This window comes from Onychomys torridus, chromosome 12 (assembly GCF_903995425.1).
Source record: "Onychomys torridus chromosome 12, mOncTor1.1, whole genome shotgun sequence".
NCBI lineage: Eukaryota > Metazoa > Chordata > Mammalia > Rodentia > Cricetidae > Onychomys > Onychomys torridus.
In genome coordinates, this window is record NC_050454.1 from 32,251,947 (window position 1) to 32,269,911 (window position 17,965).

Consider the following 17,965-nt stretch of genomic DNA (forward strand, 5'->3'; position numbering starts at 1 on the left):
GCACACTGCTGCAAGGAGAGCACATATGCATTGGGGTATGATAGTAAAAAGAAGACTTACTTTGTGCAATGGTCTCTTCTTGGATGAGAAGCAGTTTCTACTATCAATTTATTTAGCTGAAATTATTGTTGTCATTTATTATTTTCATGTTTAGGTACAATACCACGCTTTTGTAAAGGAGAAGGAAATGCTTGGAAGGTTCTAGAAGACAAATCAGCAACAGGATACATTCCCCTTAAATTCCCCACAATTGTGGGCTTCCTTTTTATGTTTCAAGTGGTAAACACCTTGGGAAATTACCTTTTTACCATAAAATAATTTTTTCTGTGGCTCAGAGACTTCTTGTGGGGCTAGATAAAAGATACGAATGCATTCTTTGAAGTCAAGGCCTGTAACCTGGTGAAATGTTAAAGAGTTCACTAAGTGTATGCTTTCCATTATCTTTTAACAAGGAATTTAGTTTGTTTTCTGTTTTGTTTTGTTTTGTTTTTATTTTTTTATTTTTATGATGCAAGCTTAACAGCAATTACACACTCACATCAACTTTGTTTCTTTTTTTTTTCCTTTCTGCTTTCACTGTTCAGATGTTTTCCCATAGGGCTATAATAGCTGAAAGCTGTTAGATATCATTTGAAGACAAAGGTAATTAAAGGTTTTGCCTTCCTGTAAGAAGCAACACTCCAGGTTCATTGCAAGGGAAATTCCTCAGATAAAACCCCCTGTCAACAAGCCACTAAACATTTCATGCTGTACTAATGAAATGCTTATTTTTTTTCTCTTTAAGAACAATGGCAGACAGATAGATAGATAAATAGGGTGATAGATAAATAGGTTGGTAGACAGACAGAATATGTAACCTTGTGAGTTTATTGAAGGAGATACAAGATGCATAACACATATTATTTTGATCATCTACTGTTAGATTCCTCTAGAAAAATTGAAATACATCTATGAAAATTAGGTGTGGCTCTAGGTTCTATCACATAAATAAGCCATGGTAGCATAGTAGAGCTTATACTCTAACAAGAAACTGAAAATGAAAAAGAAAAAAGAAAAAAAAAAGAATCCTTATTAAAATATGAAAAAGAAAAAGCTTGACGACGTCCAGGAAATATCATCACTAATATAAAATAATATTCATTTCTTCTGTCTCTTAGAAATAATAATTCTCCAATTCTCTCCTTGAGTGTAGCTCTTTACCATACTTCTCTACAGGGCAGAATATTTTCATAAACCGTCCTAAAAAATTCTGTCTGCCATTCCTGCAACCATATCTTCCCTGCTTTCCTTCACTTTCTGACAATTCCTTTCCAGTTTTTACCTTCTATATGTGTGAGACATTGCTCTCTTTGAATCGTAAGCAGCAATTTCTAGTTCTTTAGTCTTGGCATTCAGCCTACAAGGCATATTCCCCCCGAGGGTTAGTGCTTTGTTTAGTGGGGGAAGAAGACCATTTCTTCTACATGCCACTCTTTTCTCTGCATAGCTCTGCTGGGGCAACTCGCCCACTCCTTTGGTCTACAGTGCAATACCCTTGGGTGGTTGCCATTGAAGATTTCTCCCAAAGAGCCAATTTCCCAGGGGGAACTGTGCCTGGGAAAGAAGCAGCAACAGGGTTCCCTTTAGTTCAAAGTTGTGAGTTTTAATTTTTTCAAAGACACACTGCCAACCTGCACCTTTATCTTTCTTCTATTTTAAGGCTAAAACACTTGCAGATATAATGGAAGATCCCTTTCGTTGGCAATGAGAAACTCAGGCTTCCCTGGTTAAGCTGGTCATGAGGGATGTCAGTGTGATATTCTGCACTTTCGCTATGAACAAAGTTTGCCTCTCACAAATGCTGCCTAGAATAGGAAATAAGTGGGGATCAGGGACAGCCAGGTTTGCACAAACCAGAAATTCAACACACTGACTTACTAATTGTCTACATCTCCCCATTTTCTCTTTGTGACTTACTTGAAAGTTCTGTAAAATTTAAACTTCATAGGACACATACATAAAATTGGTCTATCTACCCACATTTAAATGGACAAGAAAATAAAGAAAATACATATTCAAAGATATACATGCATATCCCTGTATTCACACCATTTTTTTCCAGTTTTGCTTTGGTACATAATTTTATATTGGATTTTACCTTAATAATGTATATATACAAACAGAGGAAAAAATTTAAATTACATATATCACACTGTAAACATCAAGCTACTTGATTTTTTATAGTTTGCCATAAATATTAAAAAATACCTATATGAAACCTGTCATGGTGACATGCTTATTATTTCAAAATACAGAAGGTGAATGCAGGAAGGTCAATTTTTGAAACATAAAACATTTAAAGCCAAATGGTGTTATATGAACAACTCTGAAATTTAAAAAAAATAAGCAAGAAAGACATGTATGTTCCTTATTCTCTTACTCCATATATGGAAAGAACATAGAGAACCTATTATTCTCTTTGCTTTATTTGCATATTATCATTTCTCTTTCTTTTTTCTATTTATTGTTTATCCTTGTTGCTTTATCTACTGTAATTCTAGATAACTTGAAAATTCTTTAGTAGCTTGGATTATTTCTATAGGATGCACAAACTTTTCAGAAATTCCTCTTGATTATTTTTGCTGTTAACCATGGTTATAGACATCTCTATGTAATTTCCTTTCTTATTTTTTATTTTATTTATTTCTTTATTAAGAAATGTTTTATTCACTTTTACACACTAACCACAGATCCCGCCCCCCTTTCTTATTCCCATACCCCCAACTTTCCCCCCCACCCATCACCCATTCCCTCCTCCAACAAGGTAAGGCCTCCCATGGGAAGTCAGCAGTGCCTGGAACATTCATTTGAGGCAGGTTCAAGCCCCTCCCACTGCATCAAGGTTGTGTAAGGTGTCCTACCATAGGTAATTGGCTTTAAAAAGCCAGTTCATGCACCAGGGTGGATTCTGATCCTACTGCCAGGGGACCCTTAGCAGATGAAGCTACACAACTGTCTCACTTATGCAGAGGGTCTAAGTCCAGTCCCATGAAGGCTCCATAGCTGTTGGTCTAAAGTTCATGAGTTCCCACTAGTTTGGTTTGGTTGTCTCTGTAGGTTTCCCCATCATGATCTTGATGCCCCTTTCTCATAGACTCCTTCTTCTCTCTGTTCGACTGGACTCTTGGCTGTGGATCTCTGTATCTGCTCCCATCAGTTACTGAATGAAGGTTCTGTGATGACAAGTTATTCCCCAATCAGATGACCTGGGTAAGCCAGTTCAAGTACTCTCTCCACAAAGCTACTTCATCGGTTCAAAACAATAGAAAAAACAAACATAAAGGGTATTAACATAACAAAAGCACAAAAGTCAAACTGCTTTGTAATCACTTTCTCTCTCAGACTTAAAAGTGTGTGTTTATGTGTTTGTGTGTGTTTGTATGTGTGTGTGTGAGTGTGTGTGTGTATGTGTGTGTGTGAGTGTGTGTGTGTGTGTGTGTGTGTGTGTGTGTGTGTGTATGTGTGTGTGTGTGTGTGTGTGTGTGTGAGTGCGTGTGTGTGTGTGTGTGTGTGTGTGTGTGTGTGAGAGAGAGAGAGAGAGAGAGAGAGAGAGAGAGAGAGAGAGAGAGAGTTTGTTACTAAAATGCGAAACCTTTAGGGAATTTTGAATGCTTTAAAATGATAGTTGATGGACCTTTTGTAGTACAGAGACATTAAAAATGTCAGTGAATAATTAAAAATATATTTTTTAAATTAAACATTGTCTCACTACAACAAAATTTTTATTTCATATAAACATGGGTAGTTTGCACTTAATAAACATTTATTAAATTCCTACTACTTCAGGCATAGTGTTATAAGTAGCATATATAATGTCATCATAATACATTTTAAGTTTCACAGTTTAAAGGGAAGAAAAGTATATTTATTTTAAATGTTATGGATGTGAAAATATAAAAATATCCAAATAAATTCTAAATCCAGATGAGTAAGATTTGAGACAATGGGATGTCATAAGATTGCAGAGGATTTGGTAAGTTTTGTAGCTCTGTGCTTACTAAATGTACAATAACAAATTGTACAACATCAAGACTTGTAATCATGTGAACTTCAGACTTGTAGGGATATACTCTTGTCCCTGGATCAGGAGCCTTATAAGGTCAAACTCAGAGAATTGTAACTGGATCTGTTAGTAGCAAATGTTACTCCATTGAATGAATGAGATTATCATTAAATAAAAAAAGTTAGAAGGAAGAACATTTAAAAATAATTTAAAAATCCATATATGTAAGTGTTTTCATCTCTACAGTTGTCCATAGACATCAAACTCCTGATCTGCCAGCCTTCAAAATCAAGCTTGTACCAGTAACAGTGCAGGAAGTTTTGACACCTTTGGCCTTTGACTAGGACTGTATCACACCAACCTCTTTTTCTGAGAATTCAAATTCATCTTAACAGAACTGAGACTGTTTTACTCAGTTCTCCAACCTGCAAACTGACTGTGGGGCAGTCCGCCTTTGATCATGTGAGCCAATCTAATAATTATATATGGATTATCTATTTTATTTTTATCTGGAGAATCAAGCAATAATTATAATAAACCATATCTTCTGGATGCTTTTAAAGTTTATGATTATATTAAAACATTTTGCAGAAAAAACATATAAAATGACTAAATGGTAAGTGTTCAAAGATGTATACTTCTGTGTAATTCCCATCTAGACCAATAATTGTTATTTCTAATACCCATAATTTTCTTATAACCCAACACAAAGATGATACTCGTATCATTGGATGTGGTGGTAGTTTAATTTTTATCACTACACCAAATTTTTGTATGAATATACAATTCATTTGTTCTTACCACTGTGCACAAACTCTTGTTGCTTCTGTACTTGGGTTTACTCTATATAATTCAGTTATACATATTCTTTGGCTCACTTTTTTCAATTCTAGTTCTTTAGACCCATGTGGCTGGGTTTTCCTCATGTGTGTTGACTGAGCTGGATTATCAGCTGGAGATTCTGAGGGGGATGTTTTCTCTGAAACTTACTGCTGTTAATATCAGTCCCTTGTTGGCTGTCAGTTGAGAGCTGCTCTGAACCTACAGACTTCCTGTATTCTCTGCCATCTTGCTTCATCCATTTTTAAACTGCCTTGTCAACGTCTTCTATTTGAATCTGTGGCTTCTCAAGTCCCTCTAAAGCCAGGTTTAAAGGACTCTTGTTGTTTAGTGAGGCCCACAGACTCGAGTTCCATGCCTTAATCTCATTTTAATTTTGATATTAATTATAACTGCAAACTCATTTGTCACATAAATTAAAAAATAATTCCTGAGAATTGTATCTCACAATATATTCAAGTTCAGGCTACATTCCAGGGGAAGAAATTGTAGAGAGATGAGAATCAATTTAGAATTCTGAAACAATATTCTCAAATACTTCATATTTGTCTAGTGAGATGATCTCATTATATATTCCTCTTTTTGTGATTAATCCAATTGACATTCTTAAAATAGACAGCTTCCATTCAAAATCCATTACGCTTGTTGTAGCTTGATGAATTTAGGTTGCTATGTTATTTAGAATATTTTCATCTCATGAATATAGTCCAACAGTAGTTCCCTTGGACATTGGAAAGGTGTTCTGAGACCCCAAGTAGATGCCTGAACTGTGGCTAATGTCTAACCTAATATATACTATGTTTTTTCATATATATTAAAAGCCAGGAATCATAATATACAAGAAAAATAGCAATGAAATTTAAAAGTGATGACAAAAGCAATATGAGCAAAAAAAATGTATAAAAACACCATTGAGTTTGTTTTGTGTTGACCATTTATTATCAGGCATGAAACCTACCCTTAAGTGTGGTTTATATCCAGTGTGACTCAGATGGAGAAACTAATCTTTTGTAAGAGGTTGTCAATGCTGAGACCCCATCCAGCTTGAACTGGTACAGGTTTTCTGCATGCACATGCCACAGTCTCTGAGTGGAGATGTGCATCAGTTTTTGTACAAAAATTCTTACAGATATACTCATATCATTTGTAACTTTGGCACAGTAATATATTAATAAGAGTAAAAAACCTAGCAAGATGTGTGTTAATATTCTTTGAATATTATTAAATATTTACTTCTGGAATTTTCCATTCAGTATTTTTAAATTACTCTTGACTATGAGCAACTGGCACTATAGATTATAAGATTACAAACAGGGGAAGGCTGCCATATTCATTCCTTATAATAACTGGTCAAGCTTTGCTATCACAATCTACAGTTTTCCTTTCTTTGTGTGTGTAGTGTGCATGTGTGTATGATGACATACTGTTTGTTTCCATGTTTGTGTGAAAGTGTGCATGCAGAGGCCTGAAGTTGATGTTGGGTGTTCTCCTCAACTGCTCTCCACTTTATTTATTGAGGCAGGGTCTTTCACTGAACCTGCAGTTCTGTGTTATCTGCTTATCCAGCTTGCTTTGTCTTTACCCCTGCGTACAGGGATTATAAGATGATACCACTGTCTTCCTGGGGTTTATTTGGTGCTGGGGACCTAAGTCCTATCCAAACCATAAGCATATTTTCCTTGGAGCTGTCTCTGCAGCCTGTATACTGCTAAAGAAGAGGAATTGGGTTGGCTTTCTGATTTTGTTTCTCATGAAACATTTTGTACAGGATTTCTGATATGATTTTTTTAACCTTTATAAATAATTAAGTAAAACAATGCACTATATAGGAGAATTACTTGAAAGGAAGAAGGGGGCAAGTGAGAGGGAACTGGGGTAGAGGTGGGAAGGTTGAGTAAGAGCAATGTCAAACTAGAGATACACACCTATGTATGAAAACACCATAGGGACAGCTGTCATTCTGTATGCCAGCTGCCCAATATTGAATAATATGAGGACTTTGACTTAATCAAAAGCACCACAAACAATAGGAGAATGGATTTATATTTTTAAACAAATATAGTCCCTGTATATCTTTAAAGATAATAGGTTTGCCCTGTTCAGATGTGCTGTTTTTTTTTTTTTTGTTTGTTTATTGTTTTTTCAAGATAGGGTTTCTCTGTGTAGCCTTGACTGTCCTAAAACATACTCTATAGAACAAGCTGGCCTCAAACTCAGAGATCTGCCTGTCTCTACTTCCTGAGTGCTAGGATTAAAGGTGTGCATGTTTAACAATTAAAAAGGTGGCTTTTTATTTTATTGTTCCTAATATTGGCCGAAGTGTATTCTTTCAAAAAATTTTTATTATCATCTATTTTTTAAGATGTAAAGTTAGGTTGTTTATAGTGGTCTTATTCCCTATGTATGCCTATACAATCTGTTGAAATCTCTTATTTCCCAGTCCCAATTGCATTAATTTTTTCTTTCTATCTTGATTAGAAAAATCATTCTTTTATTTATTATGAATTTTTCTTCATTATTGTTTCAATTTTACTTATTTCCTTTATAGACAAGATGCCCTGATGTAGTTCTGGCTAACCTGGGTTTTGTGGTCTTTGTTCTTTAGCCTTGAAGTGCTGGAAAAAAACATAAACCTCAATATGACCAGCTTTGATTTATCAGTTTCACTTCTGGTTTTGCTGTTTTTCTGTCAACTTTTATTTTAGTTTCTCATAAGTTATTGAATATGTGCTGGATCATCATATTTTGCTAAGAACAGAAGTCTTCAAGATAAAAATTACAATCCTATTCACACTCCAGCAATAGTGACCTCCATCTGAAACTGAGTGTTTAATTGACAGCCCAGTTTTCATTACAAATTTCTATCTTTTATCTATTTGCCCTTGTATCATTTTCAGATTCTTCTTAAAAAGCAACTTCTATTACATTTGGTATTTGAAAATTTCATGCATGTATGTAATGTAGTCTGATTTTTCTTAACCCAAGTATTGACTCACCCTTTGTCTACTATTCCCTTTCCCCAAACCATGTTCTTTAGTTTGGTTTTGTGAACCACTGAGGTTTGGCTTGGTCATTAGTGTGACCATGGGTCTTGGTCTCCCTTTATCTACACTGACTCAGTCTTATTCTGTTCTTGTCCTTAGGCCAAACTCATGGGCCTATGAGAACCTGATATGAATTTTTTTGAGTAAAATTTTATTTCAGGTTCCTACTAGTTCATAATAGTGTTCTTATTTTTAAATATTTAGGTGTATGTGTGTTTGTGTGTGCATATATGTTTGTTCATGTCTTTATGCTTGCATATGTGCACATTTGTGTGTGTGATACAGTCACACACATGGCATGGCATGCATGTGGAGAGGGGAGAGGATAAGCTCTTTTGTTCGCTCTCACTTTGTGAGATAAGGTCTCCTATCTTTGACTTCCATCTCCCAGTAGGAGCACAGAAATTACAGATGTGTGGCCCTGTACCTGGCTTTGTATGGAGCCTGAGTATTTGAACTATAGCTACCAATGCTTGTACAACAAGTACTTCTGCTCACTGATCCATCTCTCCAGCTCCCGATCTCGACATTCCTCATGAAGTTATTTTCTAGACCTCATGGATTTTTTTCCTAAAATTAAATCTTATTCCAATTGTCATGACTACAGCGCTGGGCTCTGTAAAACATTCAGTAATAATCCTTCCTGATTCAACACGTTTTAGGCTGTCTTTAGACTATGTTATTAATTTCATCTCTCTCAAATACCAATTTTATGATACATTTTTGATTGAAACAACAAAATAAATCTATCCCATTCTTGTTGCCAGCTGCTTTGTATTCCCCTTACTAATATCATTTCTCTCCATTTCCCTAATGATGCATATTTCTTTATTTGAATAGTTTTTAACTACCCTGTTCCTGTGATCCAAGTTGATTGCTTTTCTTCATGAAAAAGACTCACATATTTAGTTTCCCCCAGAGTGAAGTGGAAAGCTAAGCATGCAGTTAGATCAAAACAATGTATATATTGATTGATTATTTAATAAAAAATCAGCATGTAATATTATTTGAACTGCCATGTAGAGATTCAGAACATGACATACAATATTAAAATAAAATGTCACAGATGGGGTTTGACTTCAGAAGAAATCTTTAGAGAAATTATAGGTTGTAAAGCTTCTGTAAGTTGTGGATTAAATTAGCTTTGCTCTAAATCAGTCACTGTAAGTTGTGGCATGTAAGTTGATGGTGTGGCATGAGAGTGGAGTAATAAGGGGTAAAAGGTTTAATTTTCATTCATTCTCCATCTTGTCCTTATAGTAGCAGAAGTCCTAAGGTGTGATCCAATAGTTATGGCAAATCATAAAAGTGACAAATATTTTTTTTATTCCAAGAGCTAAGACTAAGGGGAATCCAGGAAGTCTCTTCTGTCTGGATTAAGTTGAAAAAGAAAACTTGGCTTTGGCCGTACTTTATGCTAATTCTTTGCTCACTGAGAAAAGCATGAATGTACTCAGCTGTAATATTGTCTTCCCTTTTGATTCTAAAGTAGGAAAGTCTGACATATTATGTGGGAATAATATAAACTTCCAGGAATTAAGTTTGACCTTAAATGTCAGTGCTAAGCAGCATTCTTAACATGGCTGAGAAAAGGAAGATTCCAACAAGTAGATATAAAAAGAACCTCAAATTAAAAGGGAGATCATGTTTGGATTGGTCAGGAACATTAATTAGAGAAAAAAAAAAGAATTCCTGTGGATGGGTGACTGCTTCTAATCCTAGCAAATATTCACATATTCTCATTGGCAGATAGTTGGATGTTTTCCCAATTTGGGTGCAATTGCAGTATGACAATAGATGCATTGTATATAAAATAGATTTTTGAAGTGTGGGGAATAAATGATTATTAAATGCCTAAAGGTGAAGAGGCAGCCAAAAATATATTCCTGACACACCGGAGAAGAATGCATATGCAATGGGAAAAACACCAGTGTGAGCTGGCAGAGCTGGATTAAAGACACACTGATACATTACCTAATGAACAGTGATATTGAAGTCACATAAACTCAGCTTGGAAGAGAGCACCCAAAAATGTAAGGTACTATGAATTCACTGTGGCTTGTCTGTGTTCTTCAAAGCTTTGAGTACTGAAATCTATCTCCTAATGTGAAGTTTAAATAGTAGGGGATGAAAATTGACTAGGGTATTTATGGGGTTAGGCCTTTGAGAGCTGTTTAGGAATAGGTAATGTTATCAGAAGACAATACCCATATTGCCCCTGGTCACTTTATAAAAAAAGGAGGTGTTCAAAAGAAGCACAGACACAAACACTGTTACCATGTGGTGTTATGTTCTACCTCGGTATTTTGCTACCCAGAAAGGAACAAGAAGACAAGCCTGTCAATGTTACTTCTCCAGAAATGAGTAAAAGTTAACTATCTCCATTTGTAACTCAACTACTTTTTAGCAAGACATCATCAGCAATAAACGTGAACTGATACATATGCTCAGTTGATAAGGACTGTAGATAAACCTGTTAAATACTAGATCTCGGTTAAATCTTCTGGAAAATCATGATATTATGATCCAACTTTGGAGTCAGAATAACTATTTTTCCTCTTATGGAAAACAAACCTCCATGCATATTAATCATGTATCATACTATTGAGCCACACTCCTACTAGTATGCAACTATAGCATGGGTGTTACTGTTGATGATATTGTACATTTTTGTCACTTTCAAAACTCCATTGTTAAATTACTATGTCATTAATGGTTAGAAATATTGATATTAAAGAAAGCCATATAAAGTTAAGGAAACTTCCTTAGCTTAGATGTAATCAGATGAACAGACAGTTAACAATAAAATGGGTGACAACCAGATGCTCAGAGAGACAGACCAATTAAATTTAATTTAAAAAAAAATGAGCTAAAAAATAATAGAAAAGGTAGGAGAGTTAGGCTTGGATAAGGGTTAGAAAAATCTGACTTTGGGGATCCACATATGGTTGATGGAAAGCTGAGTGTATATAGGGACATGTAAAACTTAACAAAGAATAATCGTGTTCTCATTCTACTGTATTTAAATTTTAGCAGAGTGATTCAGGGTTTTAACTGGCCATTTGGAGTTACTGTTAACATCTCTTTCTCAGGTGTGTATTGATATATAAAGCATTTGTTTCATATCACTGTAGGCATTTTACTAGTCTTGTTTATTTACTGTCTAATTTTTTGAGTACCTACTGTGTGTTAAGCACTATATCCTTAAACAAAATATATAATAATTTCTATCCTCTAATGAGTGGATGGTGATATATTGTGTACCCCAATAAAGCTTGACTGGGGATCAGAGGAAGAAGCCAGGCACGATATTGAGCATAGAGGCCAAGCAAGCTGTAGCTCACTCCTTTAATCCAGGTATTTGGGAGGCAGAAATCCATTTGGATTGCTGTGAGTTCAAGGCTACACTGGGAACAGAGCTAGGTATTGTGACACATAACTTTAAACCCAGCACTAGAAAGGAAGTAAGATGGCAGGGCACCAAAAGGTATATAAGGCTTGAGTAAACAGGAAGTCTCTCTCTGGAGGCTGAGGGTGATGTAGAGGTAAGCTAGTGGCTGGCTATTCTCTTTTCTGATTTTTCAGATTTCACCCCAATATCTGGCTCTGGTTTTTTTTAATTATTATTATAAAACCTTTTAGGATTCATGGTACATGACTGTCAGACTATGGTCACAATAAAATTTTCAAGAATGAAATATGGATGTATTCCAGTCTGTACAGCTATAAACAGAGAGACAGATTGTTCTCTTTGATGTACACATGTTTAATGGGCAAAACGTTTACCAATGCTAAACAAGATCTCAAACAAATGTAGACGAAGCAGTTTCTTTTCATGTTTTTTTATTTATTGTAAAAATAAAGTTAGCAACATTTAAGAAATGAGTACAAAAGGCAATTAATATAAATACTGATTTTTCTACCAAAACCAGATATTCTTCTCAATCCCAATGCTCACTGATGGTTCAGATCAGTTCTTTTTGTCTGTTATGGGAAATATACAAAGGAGTTTTTTTATTTTTGTTTATTTTTCTACTAACTTAAATACCCCTCTCTATGTACATATGAGTTCACGTAACTCTAGAGACCAGAGAATCTTATTCTGGTGATTGTTCTCAGGTTCTCATCAAGAAAAGTACATGCTCTTAACTCTGGAGTCTTATCTCCATCCCTGGTTTTTGTTTAGAAGAAAGGAGACAGAATACCCTATCCCACTACACCTAAACATTAAGAAGCTAGATCTTCAATTCAAAAATTTGAAAAAAAGCTTAATCCCAAGAAAGAACTATGGGACACATCTCATCTCCAAAAGCATGAGGTTGCAGTTAATCACAGACTTTAGTTTCTGGCAATGTAGATCAGTGATAATGCTCACTATAACTACCTATAGCAGTTTTACTGTGTTAGTGTACTTTCTGTTAGTATGACAAAACATCAGAAAACATAACTTAAAAGATGAAAGGTACATGATTCTGACTGTCAACAATTAATTTGTGAACTGTTTCCACATTGTGTTTTATTTTATTTGGCATACTTGTCTGTGTTTTGGGCCTATTCACAGTAATGAAATTTGACAAAAATAATTGAAATTAAGTATAACTGAGATTCGGACAAAAGTGTCAGCTGTACAATGAGTGCATGTCGGTGCTTGCCTATGATCACCCTCAAAGGCAGCCTTCTGTGCCTTTACTTTTTACACCCACTTCCCAAACATCAAGTGTGAATTTCTTGATTTTCCCACCAACAATGATCAGCCTTGTGACTCAAAGACCACATCACAAGCCATACCAACTGTAGGTGGCCACAGGTGACCACTGGGCCAAAGATCTTAAAAGCATCCGTTTACAAGAAATCACATCTGCCATGTGAGAGGGACTTGCTGTTGGCACTGCTTCAGACGGGATTAGAGAGGAAGGTAAGTTCTAGCATCTATTATGCTGTTGAGAGCGTGTTGGCCTCTCTTGTGATGAAGCCACAGTCGGACCCTGATACCACATACATCGTCATGAAGCAACAGTTCATTTTGCTTTACTGTCTCAGGACCCAGTTAGCTGGCGCCAATTGTCCTTGGTCATGTGGCAAGGCAGAAACAATATGACAAAGCAGGGCAGTAAAGAAAAACATCTACCTCATTGCAGTTGAGAAGGAGTGAGAGGGACAGGCTGTGCTAAGGACAACAGACTCCCTTAAAAGGTAATCATCCACTGAGGCACTTTTGCCAAATAGCCGCCACCTTCTGATGGGCTATTAATGTATCAATTATCCATTTATCTATCCATTGATAAGTTTAGTGTTTTAAAGGTCTACCCATCACTCAGTTGTGCTACTAGCTGGGAGCAAAGTCTGTAACACACGGGGCTCTCTTTGGGGTGTGAGGAGACACTTCATATCTAAACTGTAACAGGACTCATGATGGGAACTGCTGACAATGCTTAGCGACTTTCCAGTGTTCAACATATATATTTAAACTGAGGAGCACACGTACTGATGGTGGTTACTTACACTTCCGCTGCGCTTTCATTCTTTGACCACTTACGAATCTCCTACTTCCCATCATTTTAGTTCTGGCATCTCCTCTCTAAACTGTTTTCCTCCTTACGTCTCTGCAGGGCAAGATCACCTCATTTGTCAACATTCCTTTTCCTTCCTGGTGTCTTGACCCATCCATCAATATCTCCTCTCTTCTCCCACATCCCTGGTGTTATGACTCCATTTAACTTGCTTATTATTCTCTAATAGTATAAACTCATATACACTGACACTGCCTGGTCCTGCTTTTGCAAGAGTGATTGTGAATGGAAGCTTATGTTGTGCACACCAGTGTCTCCTTTGATACTAAGAGGCTATCAGATTCCTTCCTAAGCTAGTTTGTAGTCAAAGCACCTGCAGACAGGAAAGGTGTTATACTGAAGGAGTGATGCAAAGTAACTAGGCAGAGGCAACATTTTGTTAAGTTTAGTAACATTTGTTCAGTTTGGGGCATAATTGTAATGGCTCTGTTAATTAGACATTAATTTGCAAATAAAATATTTAGCATGGAAATGCCCCCCTTCAACTCACAGAATCATGGAATTTTAATGTTGTAAGGGACCTTAGTAAGCAAACCCAGTGCAACTCAACTCACTACTGAGAAAAAAATGCGACAATGGTGAGTTCATTGTTCATGGTAGATAAAAATAAAGCTTGCAGAATGGTTGGGATAAGTGGTCCTCAACTACAGACTATGTTGCATACATTTGAATATACCAGAATACACACACACACACACACACACACACACACACACACACACACACACACGTATTATGTAGCAGGAATCTTAAATGGTCTTATTAATAAAATCAAATCTGAGGTCAGTTATTGGGGTGAATGCTGGAACATCAGAGACACAGAACAAGCCACAGCTACCTCACCTTGCTAGTTCCTCACGTGCTCCTGTTTCCTCAGGCTGGAAGCCTCGGGGAGTCCTCATCCAGAATGGGTCTCAGCTGAACTGCTGCTAGAAGCCTGAAAGCTTAACCAGCCAAATGCTTAACTAGCTCTGGTTCCTGGTTTTCATGCCTTATGTATCCTTCTGTTTTCTGTCATCACTTCCTGGGATTAAAGGCTCGCTTTCTGGGATTAAAGGTGTGAGTCACCATGCCTGGCTGTTTCCAATGTGACTTTGAACTCACAGAGATCCACCTGGCTCTGCCTCCTGAGTGCTGGGATTAAAGGCGTGTGCTACCATTGCCTATCCTCATGTTTAATATTGTGGCCGTCCTGTTCTCTGACCCCAGATAAGTTTATTTGGGGGAACATACAATATTTCGGGAGTACCACCACAATATTATATATCATACATGTTATGATATATTTATAAGACATTTTCAAGTATATGCACTTACTTGACTATATCTGTACTATTTGTCATTTATTCTGCACCTGGCCAAAATGAGCAAAGTGAAAGTATCTTTTTTGTAAGCATTAGTCAGGTTCTATTATTTTTCTTCTTGTATTAAAATTTAATTATGAATGTGTATGAATTATAAAAACAAGAGAGATTCTCCTCCAACCTGAAAAACCAAAAGGAAAAAGAAAGAGTGAGAGTTAGCTGTGACTAGCCTCTGAACAGCCACTTAACAAGACCTGATGTCTCACTGAAGCTTGTTAGATTATTTGCTGGCAGTATGAGTCCCTTTGTCCCTATATAGGCACAAGGAAATAGACCTATCTTATCTCTCTATAGGAATACTTGACATTTCAAAGCATATCACATTTCAATATAACACTTTTAATAATTTCCCAGAAAGGTGAACACACACACACACACACACACACACACACACACACACACACACACACAGAGAGAGAGAGAGAGAGAGAGAGAGAGAGAGAGAGAGAGAGAGAGAGACTTTATGCATGTGTGTTGTCTGAGGCATTGTTAGTGTAAGTAAAACCTTATAATTGAAATGAAGTGCTGGTCACTTACATAGCACTAAGAACAGATTGTTCCTTTTACCCAGTGAGTAAATGGAAGCTAAGTTGACCTAGCAAAACTTCTTTAGTTTCAGCAAATAAGGGATTTCTTTTTCTACTCTGTGCCTGCTTGAATTACAAACAACTCCTTGAAGCATCTGTTTTCACTAAATTTGACAGCCAGGAAGGATGGTCATAATTTCAGCAGCTGTTATTTGTTTTTTTTTTTTTTTTTTTTTTTTCCTTTACTGAGATGAGCAGCGAGACCACAGTGTCTAGAGATGTGTTTGATTACTCAGCAGGACAGTAGACTCTATAGCAGAATAATGATAGGAAGCCTAAGAAGAGGGAGGAAGGCATGCAACAAGCGAACATCAAAAAGGCACGGCTTGATAAGCAGGATCCAAAAATAATGTCTGTAGTAATGACAGGCTGACCAGTGAGATGTTTACTGATGTAAAACAGCTGAAGTCAAGAACAGATTTTTTGAGGGCACTAAGTGAGAGATTATAGCAGCTGAATCACAGACGTCATTATTTTCAAAGCAGATTTATGTATTATTGATTATGAAGCTAGTAAATGCCACCCTTTGTGTGACAAGTATTGATAAGTTGCAAAGTAAGACAGCATTTGAGCCAAATGTCTTCAAGAGAATGCATGGGTTGCCTAGTTCAACAAGTGATGAAGAAGACAGGTTTGAAAGCTGGGTGGGAAGATCCAATCCAGAGGTAGAGAAGAAGCAAAGGAGAGCAAAGTAGGAGTCCTAGGAAGGTGGGGGACAAAAGGAAGATGTCAAGTCATCATCACAAACACTGATGCAAATGAGTAAGAAGGGGAGGAAAAAGAAGAGAAAGAGGGGGAGAAACAATAAAAGTCGATCATCTTTACCATTGGCCAGAATATGGATAATGCTGAGCAAAATGCCAAGCTAATGACTTAGAAGTCCCAAGTACAAGATCATAAAATCTGCGTCTGTGCCATGGCTAATATCGAGACAGAGACAAACAGCATTCCTTTGTGTAGATTAGAAGAGTAACTTAAAATAAGGAAGGGTTTCCCACAATTAAAAGAGAAAGATTATCAGCAAAATGCACTCTCCTGGAGATGCGACAATGAATGCAAAGAGACCTTTTGCTGAGCAGTATCCTTACAACACATCTGTTGTATAAAGAATCCTATTTAGAAACACTTTTAAACAGAGCAACTGATAGACGTGGCAGCTAGTGTGAGCCAGGATTCAGAAAGAATGCATAAGACTGAGTCTCTTTTGCTGCTATCATGGAATTTCCAGAGGACTGAGTGAACTATTTAAAAAGAAACCCCAACAATTATTCTCCATAATTCTAAAGAATGGGATGTCCAGCAACAAGGTTACAGCAGATCACTCTCTGATGAGGGTTGGCTTCCTGCTCTTTCTTTTTGCTTTTTCCTCAAATTTCAGAAAAGGCTAGGGACTGCTCTGGGGTCTCTTACAATGGTATTAGTGGTCCCATTTATTACAGCTCAGCATTCATGTCCTGAGTACTTCCCAAGGGCCCTCTATTCAAATGTCACATTTGAATTTGGTTTATACCTACAAAATCTGTATGTTGAAAAGAGAATTAAATCATGACATCCTGGTCTAGCCCCTTATTGTCATGTTTTTCACATATGCAAAAGTATTAGTTTCTTCTCAAATCTTACCTTGTTAAGGCACCAGCTCTAAAGTTCGTAACTTTAATATCTAAGTCAAATGTAGTGAGACCCAATATCTGACTCATCCTGAAGCAAATTCTTTTCCAGCTACAAACCTGTGAAGCCAAACGTGCTCCGTGCTTTCCTGAACTTACAAGCATAGACAAGTCATCCAGTTCCAAATGGGAGAGATGGGAAAGATCAAAGGGGGACAGGTCCCCAAAACCCTAAAACAGAGTTTTATTTTTTATTATTAATGGATACAGAATAGCCCCACAAATTGTGGCTGTATGAATACATACTCAAATGGTTCTGGGTTATAAAGGAAAGAGAGCTAAGTGTGAGAGAACCAGAGTGTGAGCCAGCAAGAAGCATTCCTCCATGGTTTCATACTCTGGGTTTCTGCCTTGAATTCTTGGTCTGACTTCCCTCAGCAACAAATTATAACTCCCAAGTGGAAATCAAAGAACCTTTTCTCCTCTCCAGGTTGCTTTTTGGCCAGTGTTTTGTCATAGCAATAGAATGAAACTGAAACAATTACCTTTGAAAGACTAAATATTCTGCCTTTCTTGGGACTCCATGAGACGGACATGGATTTCCTAAAGCATTTGAACCAAAGGTGGCCTGATGTTAAACTATTCTGTAACCTGGACAGAGACACTGGGTCCCAAAATGAAATAAACAGCCCTGGTAAGTTTTGAATTACATTTGGGTCATTCTTCAATTGTCTTGAGTGATAGCCCCTGGATTCTTTCCCATGAGTGTCTAGTCTCTTTATCAAACACAATTTGGGACATATAATTTACAGTCTCTTTGAAAAGGTAGTTCACAATATTTTCAATAATGATTGACTGAAAACTGCCTACATCATTATTTCGTGTTTATTTTTGCTTACCAATTCCATCTT